Source organism: Pteropus alecto, unplaced genomic scaffold (assembly GCF_000325575.1).
Source record: "Pteropus alecto unplaced genomic scaffold, ASM32557v1 scaffold50, whole genome shotgun sequence".
In the NCBI taxonomy this organism is placed as follows: Eukaryota; Metazoa; Chordata; class Mammalia; order Chiroptera; family Pteropodidae; genus Pteropus; species Pteropus alecto.
Window position 1 is genome coordinate 9503591 of NW_006431918.1, and position 12701 is coordinate 9516291.

At 35.0% G+C, this 12701-nt stretch overlaps 1 protein-coding gene and 1 pseudogene across 1 annotated transcript in view; one reads left to right on the forward strand and one right to left on the reverse strand.

Moving 5' to 3' along the window:
- The window catches only part of NR3C2 (nuclear receptor subfamily 3 group C member 2), a 308616-nt gene that overhangs the window by 102080 nt on the left and 193835 nt on the right, over positions 1-12701 (forward strand). The window lies entirely within an intron of this gene.
- On the reverse strand, positions 8914-9032 carry LOC112475133 (annotated as a pseudogene).

Below are 12701 nucleotides of genomic sequence, written 5' to 3' on the forward strand. Positions count from 1 at the left end.
TTTTACATAATAGAGATTTTACATGATTTTCATTGAAACACTCAAATTGTTTACCATGTTAAAGGTTCTGTGTAATTGGATATATATTTTCTTAGTTATGAGAATATTATGGTAATATATTTTGATATCAGAAATAGGTATAGAATATGCAATCGTTTTTACAAATGAGATGTAATGAAAGGCTTTAGATTTCAATTTTTCTTTTAAACCCTTCTAGATTATTAGGCAGACACTTAGTTTCCCCCCCGGAACCAATGTAGGCATTAGATACTTCCAAAATTATTATCCTTTCTAGGAAAGTACAAAACCATTTACAAATGATTTTTAATAACATCGACGTTATGTTTAAAATCCAGCCATGAAGATAGTTTTATAGTATTTTATTAAAATACTGTATTGAGTGCAGGTCTTTAGGTGCTCCATTTTCATTACTTTGTAAACTGTAAATATAATTGTAAAATATAATTTTATACCAATCAGACCATTAATGGGAAAACATCTACAAAAATAACTCTGTGCATAGTAAACTCACAATACCTTTTCTGTAACTGAAACTCAAAAAAGCTCTTAAATGTAAAAAAGCTCTTATATTTTAAACATGGCTATACATCTGAAAGAATGATAATATTTTTCACAGAACTAAAAAATGACCACATTTAATGCTGTGCTAAAAATAGCATATTTGCATCTTACACTGTGTTGATTTCTGGTGAAGTGTGGAGAGGTGGCTGCTTCATCTCCCTTATGTCACACTTGCTCTTTTTTCCTTTCCTCCTGAAACTACATGGCCATACTGCTTTTGAGGATCAGTTCCCCCATACAGTCCTTTCATTATGTCTTTTAACTGAATCCAGTTTTAGTTGTTTTCATTAGAGTCTGTGATTGCTTAGTCAGATTTGGAACAGCAACATCATGCATTTGCTCTTACAGTAGAATATTCCTCTTTCAGGTAGAAGTCGGGATATACGTAGCCTTCGTCAATGAGACCCTTCTATCACCTGCTTTCCTCCTAGAAAAGATGTAAGACACAGGTTATATTAGCCATTTCCGTAAAACCTGCAAGTGTGTGCCAGCAAGAGAGGCTCGCCATAGGATTGGGGATCTTGGTTTTTACTGTGGAGCTTTGCAAGAAAATTGCTTTGCCTGGGGGTGCGAGGTTTGCCATCTTTGAAAGACAGGATACATACAGGAAAGGGAATGCCAGCTGGGCACACGTAAAGTCAGAGCAAATAAAGCTTAAAAACTGGTATATGAAGTGTATTTGAAAACTCATTGTAGTTTAATGGAAAGAGCAGAGAATTCAGAGCCAAAACTTGGGACCGGGTTTCCCACCTTACTGTGCTGTCTTCAGTAAGCCACCGAAGTTGTTTTCTTCCATTTTTAAACTAGGGCCAATAATATCTATCTTGCAGGCTTTGTCCTCCGATTTAAAAAGATTTTTGCTTTTTGCTAAATTTACAATAAGAATGTTTTATCAGTTCTTTTTAGTTTACAAAATGTGAATTGAAAGGTGTTTCAATCAATGCAGGATATAATAGGAACTGTACCAACGTATATTATTGTTGTCCATCACGTTAAGTTTTCTCACAAATATAGCACATTGGATGGTTTAAAAATATTTTTATATATCAAAGTTTGCACTGAGTGAAATGGACTTGTTACAAATTTGAAGTTTTTCATTACTAAGTACATTAAAAGTGATCATGTTTTACAGTTTGTCTTTTTTCCTTAGTCATGGTAAATCTGTGAATCACTCAAGATAAATGCTGTTGGGCTGCGGCCCAAGGATATTCTAAAGACCAAAACATTTCCTTTCCCTGCTGAATTATCCACAGTGTTTTATCTTATTTTGGGATGGTTTATTCCTTGCAGTTAGTAATAAAAGAGAGTCCCAGGTCATTTAAACAAGTAATTAAGGGAATAATTTACGATATCTTGTGTTCGAAAAGGGTTAATTTTATTTGTTGTGGGTTAATGTTGCATTTATTGTCTACGTTTATAGCTTCCAGTAGTTCAAAGGTGAATCATTACAACAGTTAAAATTTTTTCCTCTAACATTTGTGTTATAGATCTTTAACTAAAATATGTTTTATTTTGGTTGTTTTTTTTTTTTTAAAGTCCCCCAAAAAGCCTTTTTATAAATTTGCTGAAATGCAATGTTAAACAAAACTCTGTGGAAAGAATATATTATTTTAAAAAGTATGATTATTTATTTGGAAAAATGCCAGCTGTAGCTAAGTTGAATCATCATTTAATGAGACATTTATTTGAATTAATGTGACATTACTTAACAGAGCACCATATAAAACTGTATATGACTTGTCAATGAGAATACATTATAGTTTTGCAGTTTCTGTCTTATTGCAGTTTCTCTTTCAGAGAAATTCATTCTCTCAGCCCTGCGACAGTCGAGTGCCTGCTCTGTGCCAGACGCTGTATTAGGTGCTGAGCACAGGAGTCAGACAGTCAGCACTGTGCTGATAATGGTAAATTTTAACAACTGCTCTCTGGTGGGGGAAGAAAGTCCCTGATTTCTACTGTTGGCTTATTTCTAAATGCTCCCACCATGACCTATTATGAGACAGATGTGATGTTCTGGAGTATGAACTTGGGAAAAGGTAGTAAGTAGTACACAGTTTATACAGTATTTTCACCATACTGATAGAGGCAAATGTTGTAAATTAATTAGGAAATGATGAGTTTTGAGTATTTATTATCATATTAATTAAAGTTTATAGAAAGTAATTTTTAATAATAGCTATAATTTAACAACCAGTTTGGAAAATTCCTGAAAATTTAAGAATTGGCTTTTATGAACAAAGAGAAGCTGTCTCCAGTACACTGCTAAGGGACCAAAAAAATGGTAAAAGGTGTTAAGTAGGAGAAAATCGCAAATGTGTGTACACATGCACACACGTACTGCTTTAGAAAGGGTGGTCGGTGGAGGACTTACTGAGAACATGTGAGCAGCCTTCTGAAGGAGGTAAACTTATGAGGACAGTATTGCAGTAATTCATTTGATGGCTGCCTGAACATGATGGCAGTGATGAGGGTGGTGAGAAGCGACCCAGTTCTGGGTCTATTTTGATGGTAGCGTGCACTGGATTTGCTGATGTGGGTGAGAGAGAACAAGCTGACTCCAAAGCTTGAGCTTCAGCAGCTACAGGAATGGAGTTACTATGAACTGAAATGGGGAAGACTGCTGCAGGTTTCTGAGGAAGATGTATTTTTTTTCCCCAAAATGTTGTTTGCGGTGCCTGCTAAACATTTCAGTAGAGATGTTGAACGGGCAGTTGGATTTAAGAATCTAGGGAGAGATTTACTTTGTAGATACACATTTGAGAGTCTTAAGAATAGAGATGAATGAGGTTACCAAGAAAATGGAGAAGAGAAAATGTAAGGAGTCCAACACAGTGGGAGGATTAAGCAGAAGCCTGAGCGATATAGCCCAGGTGTTAGAAGAAAAACCCAGAGTTCATGGAAAGCAAGTGGAGTGTATATTTCAAGGAGAGAATGGTCTACTATGTCTGATGCAGCAGGTTATAGGTCAGATAAGGTGAGAACTCAGAATTGTCCATTGGACTTAAAGGTGATTGATGATCCTGGTGAGACCGGTTCTGCTGTGGCTGACCATGTTTGGAGAATGGGTTCCTGAGTATGGGAGGAAAGAAACCGGAAGCATGGGGCATGGAGAACACTCTCAGTAGTTTTGATATGAAGGAGCACAGAGATATTGGTGGTAGTTGGCTGGGGAAATGGAGTCAAAGTGTTTTTTTCTTTCTTAAAATAATAGCATGTCTGTATGCTAATAGGAATGAACCAAAAGGGGCAGATGGAAATGAAGCACTGCTCCTGAGCAGGTATGAGAATGTTTGGATCTGACACGTAAGGGGAACAGTCAGCGTTAGGTAGAAGCTTGTTGTGTCATCTGTAGAAATAAGAAGGAATGCAGAGTATGTGGGCGTAGGTGGGCAGACGCACTGGCAGACACTTCCAAGAGGTCTCTTTTGAATGCCTGTGTTTTCTCAGTAGAAAGGGAAGGTTAAAAGTTCTCTAGGTCCATGTGAAGGTGAATAGACTAGAGAATTGTACTGTGATGCTAGGAGATTTGTGGGCAGCACCTAAGGTTCACTTGCATTGATTGATCTTAAAATGAGATCCATTCTCTTAGTTGGGTTTTATCCAGTCACGATCGGGGGCATGGCTGCAGGTAAGGAGTTATAGGGGGATACTTGGATTTAAGCAGGGTTGAGAAGTCAGCACTAGATAACAGGAGGAATTATATGCAGGAGGAGCAATTACAATATAGGAGAATGAAGTAATGTAATTCCAGCTTAAATCTATGTATTTTATGAAGTGGTAGCTCAAAACTATTCTGATAATTTTCATTGTAAAACAATTGTAGTTATTAATGGTGGTTAAATAATTGTATCACATTCATTTATAGTTCTTAGTAGCAAAGAGTATTCTTAGAAGCCCTGTGACTCCTTTTTTAAATCTCCCTGTCCCCCATGAAAAATGTTTATATTTTTGTTTGCTCATTTATCACTCATTAAACTTGTATTGGTTAAATATCCATAATGAGTCAGGACACATAATAGTTATAAATTGTGGTGTCCTTCTGCTTTTCTGATGACGAGTATGTGATAAATTGGTACTCATCATGTACTTGTTTAGAGCATATATATCTACTTATTATGCTGGTTGATTCCAAGTCAGAATACAGGTTGATTAGGATATTTGGGATTCACATATGTAACAAATTTTGCTACCATATTTTTAGCATTCAGGGTGTTTGAGGGTATATTATTATTTAGAAAAATTTCCTCCATAATGCATAAAAGGGCAGATTTCAATATGGATTTTTCTAATTTGTTTATATACATTTATATTTCTGATGGTCTGGAAAAAAATGGACTGGTCTCTTGCTTCCGTGCATCAGCAGGTGCCACTCTCAAGCTCACCTGGTCATGGAACTTAGCAAGTCTTTGAGTTCTTCTAAATAACCCATACAATCTAAATTTTCTTACATGTTCTGTAGTGAAGATGAAGAGTGATGTATCTCAAAAACCTCCTAGGTACCTAGTTAAAAAACTCTACTGTTAGATAATTCCCTTCTCCACAGCACTTGGTCCTCTGCCTTACGTTTGTTTTTCCTCTGATCCTCCACCATGCTGGCCTCGGCCTCTCTTCTTCCTCTGCGCACCATCCTAGATTTTTTTCTTTCAAAGTGTCTTCCAATCCCCTTTTCCCATGATGCAGAAGTTAGCTGATACTAACTAGCTTTTCTCTCATACCTGAACTTATTTAAAAGAAACAGCTTCTTTCAGTAGGACCTACTATCCTTAGGAACATATTTGTTGTCATCTTTTGTTATTTTCTTGTCCTCTTTGGGGAAGAAGCTTGTTCCAGTTGTTTCCCAGTTAGGTTGGGCCTTAACCCCCCAACGTAGTACTACCACCATCCCTAGATCGTTATGCGTATTATATAAATGAGCTTCTGAAGCAAAGGTCCATTCACGTTCAGCTTCATGCTTTGTGGATAAGGGCATTCATAAAGGACAATATCTTAGTGATTTTGGTATGAAAGATATTTTAGTGGTTGCTTTGAGTCATACACACATCTCTCACATTCTCTGAGTCTCTTCATTTGTCAAATGTTGCCTGCCTATCTAATTTCCTCCTCATGTGAATCTATCTGTAAGTTAATGCTTTAAGCAATTATGTTTAAAATTATAAAGTAGAGTAGAAATATTATACAGAATACCTGATTGGTTCCTTAACTCACCATTTTGTTACCATTTTCTAGTAGATAACACATTTTTAACTGCAATCATAAATTAGATCTGAAATCATCAAAAATGACTGCTCCAAGAGAGAAAGAATTCAACAAACTATCTTGCATAGGACAATTCCTTCAAAGATAGTTGCTATTTCTCTTTGCCTAATTTCATCTTTTTGCATTTACCTGATATAATACTATACTAATACTATAGTAACTAACTCTCCTAGTGTTTGACTATGACTTGGTTTCTTATTAATGAGAGAGACCAAAAAAATTAAATTTAAAAACTACAAACTGTCCTAAAATATTTATGTTAAGGGATAAACCTTTCCTCTTATACTATGTTAGGATATTAAGTTGTAAATTAAGGAAATAATCTTAAGTGTTATTTATAAAGCTATTGCATTTAATCCATTAATTGTATTAAAAGGGACACATTGTCATAAACAAGTATTATCTCTTAACTAGGAGCTTATCTACAGCAAAATTCCTTTTATCTTTTCATTTGCCCCATAAGACATATGTGCTATAATCTATTTTTAATGTTTTGCAGCATATTTATAGGGTGAAATTATACATTTAAATCTATGGTATGTGTTTAGAAACCATCTGTTAGAACTTACTGGAAAATAGAAACTTCCTTCATTAATGTGTTTCCTTATTTGGGGACTTAAACATTTAATATCATCTTTCCTACTCTATAACTTGAAGGATGAGAAACATTGAAAATGAGTTCTACTGTGTTCCCAAAGGGGGATTTAAACTTTACTGCTTTCATTCTATCCTATTTCAGAATTGTTGTGTTATAAAAATAAACATTTTGATTTACTAAGGCAGTAGAAAATTGTGTCCAGTTAATTTAGTTTTTAAATTTGAGGATATGTTGGAGGAATATTTATGATAGACATCCTCAGTTGTAAGAATAATAAATCTATTTATTTGAAAAGAATCACTTAGCCAGTTGGAGAAGGTGAAATAAGAGGTGGATTCAAAAATGAATACAATAGACTCCCTGATTTCAAGGAAGGTCAATAGAGCTGTAAAATATGCATAGTAATTCACAAACAAGGGATCTGATGAGTCTCAAAAAAGGGGTACAGAATTTTGTATAAACTGATCATTTGTTTCAGTGTAATCAGTCAATTTATAGGTAATTGCTCTAAGAAAATTATTCTACTTATTCTCCCTGACTTTTATTCTTTTAAAACTGAAACAGTATTATCAGATTTGTTCTCTCTCCTTTGAATTTTTCTTTCTAATTATCCAGGAAAAGTTACCTTTTATAAAAAAGCGTATTAAATGCCCTCCCCTCAATCGTGGAAACATTTATAGATGACTTTCAGTATTAAAATATACTCCCTCAAGAAATGCAAGTGCAACTATTTTCCTTAACTCACTGTAAAAGATTATGAGCAATAGGTAGAGAGGTCCTTCTGGTAAGAGAACTCCAAGGTGCTGCCTCCACCATCGCTGTAAAACCTCCAGCAAAAGGACAGGCAGACGTAAAGAATGCCACTGGTTCAAAATCCATGTTGGCACCTGTTTCCAACTGATATTTAAATTTATATAAGTGAAATACATCTGTAGAGATGTCACATAGAAAGTGATGACAAGATACACTGGGTCAGTGGATCCTCAATACACATCTTGAAGTAAAATTATATTTTCTCGAGTTCCCTAAAATCAAGAATCTTATGTTCCAGAAGTTTTCATGTAACAGTCACTCAGTTTTCTTTTTTCGTTAGTATTCTTCCTGTATCTTCTGAATATAAAAGTATGATTTTTTTTTTTTTTGGTATAAAGGTAGGGTGAAATAGAGAAATTTACTTGCACCATAGTATAACACAGTCAAGTTGTTATTTAAAAAAAAAAAAAAATTAACATCTTCAGAAAAAGATGTTTGGGTTTTAGTATGCACTCTAGACTTGAAAGAATTCTCTTTTTCAGTGGGTTTATCTGAGAATTTTGTTTCCACAGGGATTTGGAAATAGAAACTTATTCTTTAGCTTTTCTTTCTTTAAAAACAAAAATACAGAAGCAGGAAGTGAGGATTGTGCATCCATAAAAGAGTTACAGAAAACTAAAGAAAGGAAGTGACTGAGATCTGATCTTCGTAGAGTGAGTAGGAGGTTGACAGACTTAAATCATGTTTTGGTTCTGTTCCAGCAATTATTTGTATAAATAAGTCTGAGGTGATGCACATTGATGTTTCTGTAGTAAGATCTTAGGATGTTTACATGTATTTTCACATGTTGCAGCAGAAAGAAAAAAAAAGCTGTATTTGGCAGTGTTCTCTAGAGAAACAGCACCAATAGAATGTGTGTGTGTGTGTGTGTATCTGTCTGTCTGTCTACCTGTCTATCATCTATCATTTGCCTGTCCCTCCATCCACCCACCTACCTTCCTATCTCCCTATCAGGAGGGGGAGGCAGAGGGAAAATAAGCATTTGGCTCGTGTAGTTATGGGGCTGTCAAGTAAAAGTTAAAGTGCCCTAGGCATCTATCTTAAATATCAACAGAAGAAGTTGTCTTCCTTCTCTAGGTCCCAACATACCACCAAGAGTGTCTTAAGAAGTGTGTGACAGAACAAAGAGCATTCTATTTCAATCCAGAGAAAGCCTGCACGTCTAAGCCCATATTCTACCTTTTACTTCCTTGGACAGTTAGTTACCTGATTTACTTACCTTTTTCTTTTTTAGAAACTGTAGGTAAAATTGCCTAGAAGAGTACATTATATACAACAGAAAGAGAATTCAGTTTGTGAAAACACGGACTGTAGAGTACTATGTGGACAAATACGAGGTGATGGTATGGTGCACACTGTTGGCCCAGATGGCTGTCATGGGCTATTTTATTTTAAAATAGAATCAACTTTTGTCTTTTATTAGCCTATCCTCAGAATCCTTTCCATAGTATTCTAGCTCCTGCAAGTTTTTCTGAGATCTCCGGGAGCATTTGTTTATTTGGCATGTAAAATAAAAGCAGCTGAAATATCCAGGACACATGTTGAACCTATAACATCTATGAATTTCTTTTTTTTTTTTTTTTTTTAAGATGAGGCAACTCTTGGTTGACCTCACAGATTGCAAGGTCCTTGTCAGCTTACAATCCCTTATTTTTTATTTTTTACGCCTACAGCACCTGGTCTTCCTAGGTGATCTCCCATCCAAGTACCAACCAGGCCTGACCCTGCTTAGCTTCCGAGATCAGACGGGATTGGTCTTGTTCAGGGTGACATGACCATAGACTACATCTATGAATTTTTATAAAATATTCATATTCCTGAGAAAATATGCACTTGTCTAAATAGTAGAAGCATTTATTACTTCCACATCCCCAAATTGAGTTAACTGCCACAAGTCCCCCCTTTTCCCAGCTCTCAGTCATAACGTGTTCATGCACCAGCTGCTGTTCAGCTCAGTCAATCGCAAGGAGCTTTTATGTGCCCAACTGTCAATGAAGATTGTCCTAAATAAAGCTTTCCCACATCATGAACTCTTCTTCATTTTGGAGATTTTCAGAGGAGTTTTGGAAGTTGTAATTTTAAAAAGTAATAATAAAAGAAGAACGGGATGCTTTGCAGCAGGATAATGCAGACTCTGCATGTCCTGCAGCCCGGTTCTGTGCTCCCCACCACAGCTGTGTGTGCAGCAGGCCTGGGAGCAGGCACAGCTGGAGGGACTCCATCCTCTCCCTCGGATTCTGCCAGCCAGTTCTGACTGTAGCCGCTGCCTCTCCTCACCGGCTATAAAAGAAGATTATATTGTGTTATCGAGGAGAATGGGAGAGAAAATGTTTTTGTTTTTTATTTCTTTCTGGATCCCAAAGATATTTGGTCTAGAACAAATCTTAGAAAAAGTTAGAGTCCAAATTAATTAGAATGACTTTATACTTCCCTTTTCATTGTATATGGACCAGAATTTTAAATTATTCCAATGACACCAAAAATGCTTTGAACTTTTCTCATTATTTCACAAATGAGGACATTTTTATTTTATCATTTCATTGACCACTCAGGAACTGCAAGAAACGATAAATTACATAGACAACTAGATACAGATTATTTATTAAGGTTAAATTCTAAAGCCTTATGTTAATGAAGGCATAGCATATTTGCAATAGCATTTGTAATTTCTGTACAGCAGAATAACTAGAATTTTTGTGCCCTGATGACCTCTGATCCGCCTAAATGCTGATTGACAGCGGATGACCAGAGACTGACCCAGAGTAGTAGATCTGCAGAAGGTGCTCTTGATGTTTGCTCTGCCATCTGTTCTAGGATGTCCACATAAATCATTTGATCATTTTGTCATATCTCAATCTCAATTCACCATTATTGATTTAAATTAGCTGTGTCTTTTCTGGTAAAGAAGAAACTAAGTTAACAGTTAATTTCTAGTTCTTTTATTCTAGTTTCTTAATTTGGGTAAAAAGCAAACCTATAAATTCTGAAAATAGGAGGCAAATACAATACATTTTCATCTGAGCCATTCTCTTCCCTTATCCTCTTCCAGAAGCAATCACTCTTCTGGGTTTGTGTTGCTTTGTTTTGTTTTACCTTAGGTTAGTTTTGCATGTTTTAGAACTTCATATGAATGGAATCATGTAGTATGATCTTCATCCATTTATTATAATGTTTTTTAGATTTATTTTTGCTACTATAAAATTGTTCTTTTTATTGCTATGTAATATATCATTATCTGAATATACCACAGTTTATCTCTTCTATTGGTACTTACCTAGGCTGTTTCAGTTTGGGGCTGTTAAAAATAAAGCTTCTGTGAATGTTCTACTACATGTCTTTCTGAGGATATGTTTTCATTTTCTTGGGCAAATATCTAGGAAGGGAATTGTTTCATTGGGCAGGTGTGTGTTGTCTTAGAAGAAACTGCAGTTATTTTTCTACAATAATTACAGCATTTTACGTTTCCACTAACAATGTCTGAGAGTTCCTTTTTCTTTATATCCTCACCAACATTTTATATGTCTTTTTAATTTTAGCCATTCTGGTGGATATATAGTATGCGACTTTTTTAATAAATAGGTATATTTTCAAGAACTCTAAGGTTAATTTGCATGCTATGAATTATCTGTTACACCTACATATTTTGGTATTTTTTTAAATTAGAAAATGTGGGTTTTCTCCCAACTTACACAGATATTTTTGTTCATTGGTTCGAGTTGAGAAATTTCACAATTAAATATAATAATGATTAGGCTAAAAAGTAATGAAAGATAACTAGTCAATTTTAAGTCTTCACATTTAGTGTGGAAACATATTTTTAATTGGTTTGTTCATTAGCTAAATCATTCATTAAGTCATAAATATTTTCTTTGTGAATGTCTATCAATGCTGTCCAATAGAATTTCGCTTTGATCGACATGGTCATTCTGTGCTATTCACTATAGTAACCGCTAGCAAATGAGGCTGCTGAGCACTTAAAATGTGGCTAGTGCTGCTGAACAAGACTTTAAAATTCTGTTTTAATTATGGCTAGGGGCTGCCACATTGGATAGTGCCTGTCTAAATAAATACATCCAGAAGTTGTCTGGTCTTGCATTACATTATAAAATAAAGAAAATTTCCTTCATACTTATATACTAGGAATTACAAACCTGACTGTAATCCTTGCTTTAATGTCACTTACACTTTTTACATTAGGAATTTTATTTTAAAAATTATTTTTAATTGAAGTTTTATATTGAGATAATCGATTCACATGCTGTTGTTAAGAATTACTAAATAATTACTAAATAAAGATCCCGAATGCCCTTTATTCACTTTCCTCCAATTGTAATATTTTACAAACCATAGTACAGTATCACAACAAGAACATCAATGTAAGTACAATGAAACCCAGAATTCTCAGTATTGTAAAGTTATATATCTGATGCTTAGATTGTTTAGAATAATAGCCACTTAAAAAAATATCCACCCTACTGGGCATTTGTTTCTATGCATAACATGAAATGGGCAGCTGATTCAGACCTCCTTCTATTTATGATGTTAGAAACTCATATGTTTCATTTATGTCACAGACACGTGTGCTTTTTAATTGCTCAGATCATTACCCAGCAGATTGAAGTCATAAAGACAGGGAATCATTACAAACAATCCAGTTTTCTTAAGAATGAAGTCATTTAGTTCCAATGATTATGTGATAATGAAAGATATAATGTTCTCACTGTGAAGAAAGAAAACAAATAAAAGATCTTAATTAGACAGCGTTCTCTTTTGATTATAATGGGACAAAATATAACTCATTTCTGATTTTTTCAATCTAGAATCTTATAGATTATAAAGAATAACTGTGAATACTGCTTTTTGGATTAATTCCCAGAAATGTATTAACATCTTAAGTGATGCTAGAGCACAGATAAGGGAGTTGACAGTAAAAATATTACTTTTGTCCTTTAAAATAATCTTTTAAAATAAAAGATGTTTATTTTGATAAATGATTCAAGGAGCTTGTCAGTCAATAAGATGTTTTGTGACCTTCCTAAGCTCATCCTAGATCTGCTCAACCCTGTCTCAATGACCTAGCTCCATCCTTAATTTTTAATCAGCTCATGTTAAGAATCTCTTCACTTTATGCAAAGTATTAACTTGAACAAAATTGACCTATGTTTTCTATGCTTGCTGTATTTCGTGATGAAATAGGTTGTTTCTGGAATAAAAAATATACCTTTTCTAGCTCCTATCAGACTGTTGTCTCCAGTGGAGATGAGAAGTGGTGTGGGAAGACAGGACAGAGTCAGGACGCATCCCCCTTAGTTCCGTGCAAGGGGGGATGTGGCGAAGTGAAGGTGAAGTAGTCACTAGGGACTATTTCTTGTCCTCACTGAGCTTAGGTTCTAGCAGAAGAGGGTGGACATATGTTAGACGAAATTCAAGGTGGTGTGGTCAGTGAGCGTGT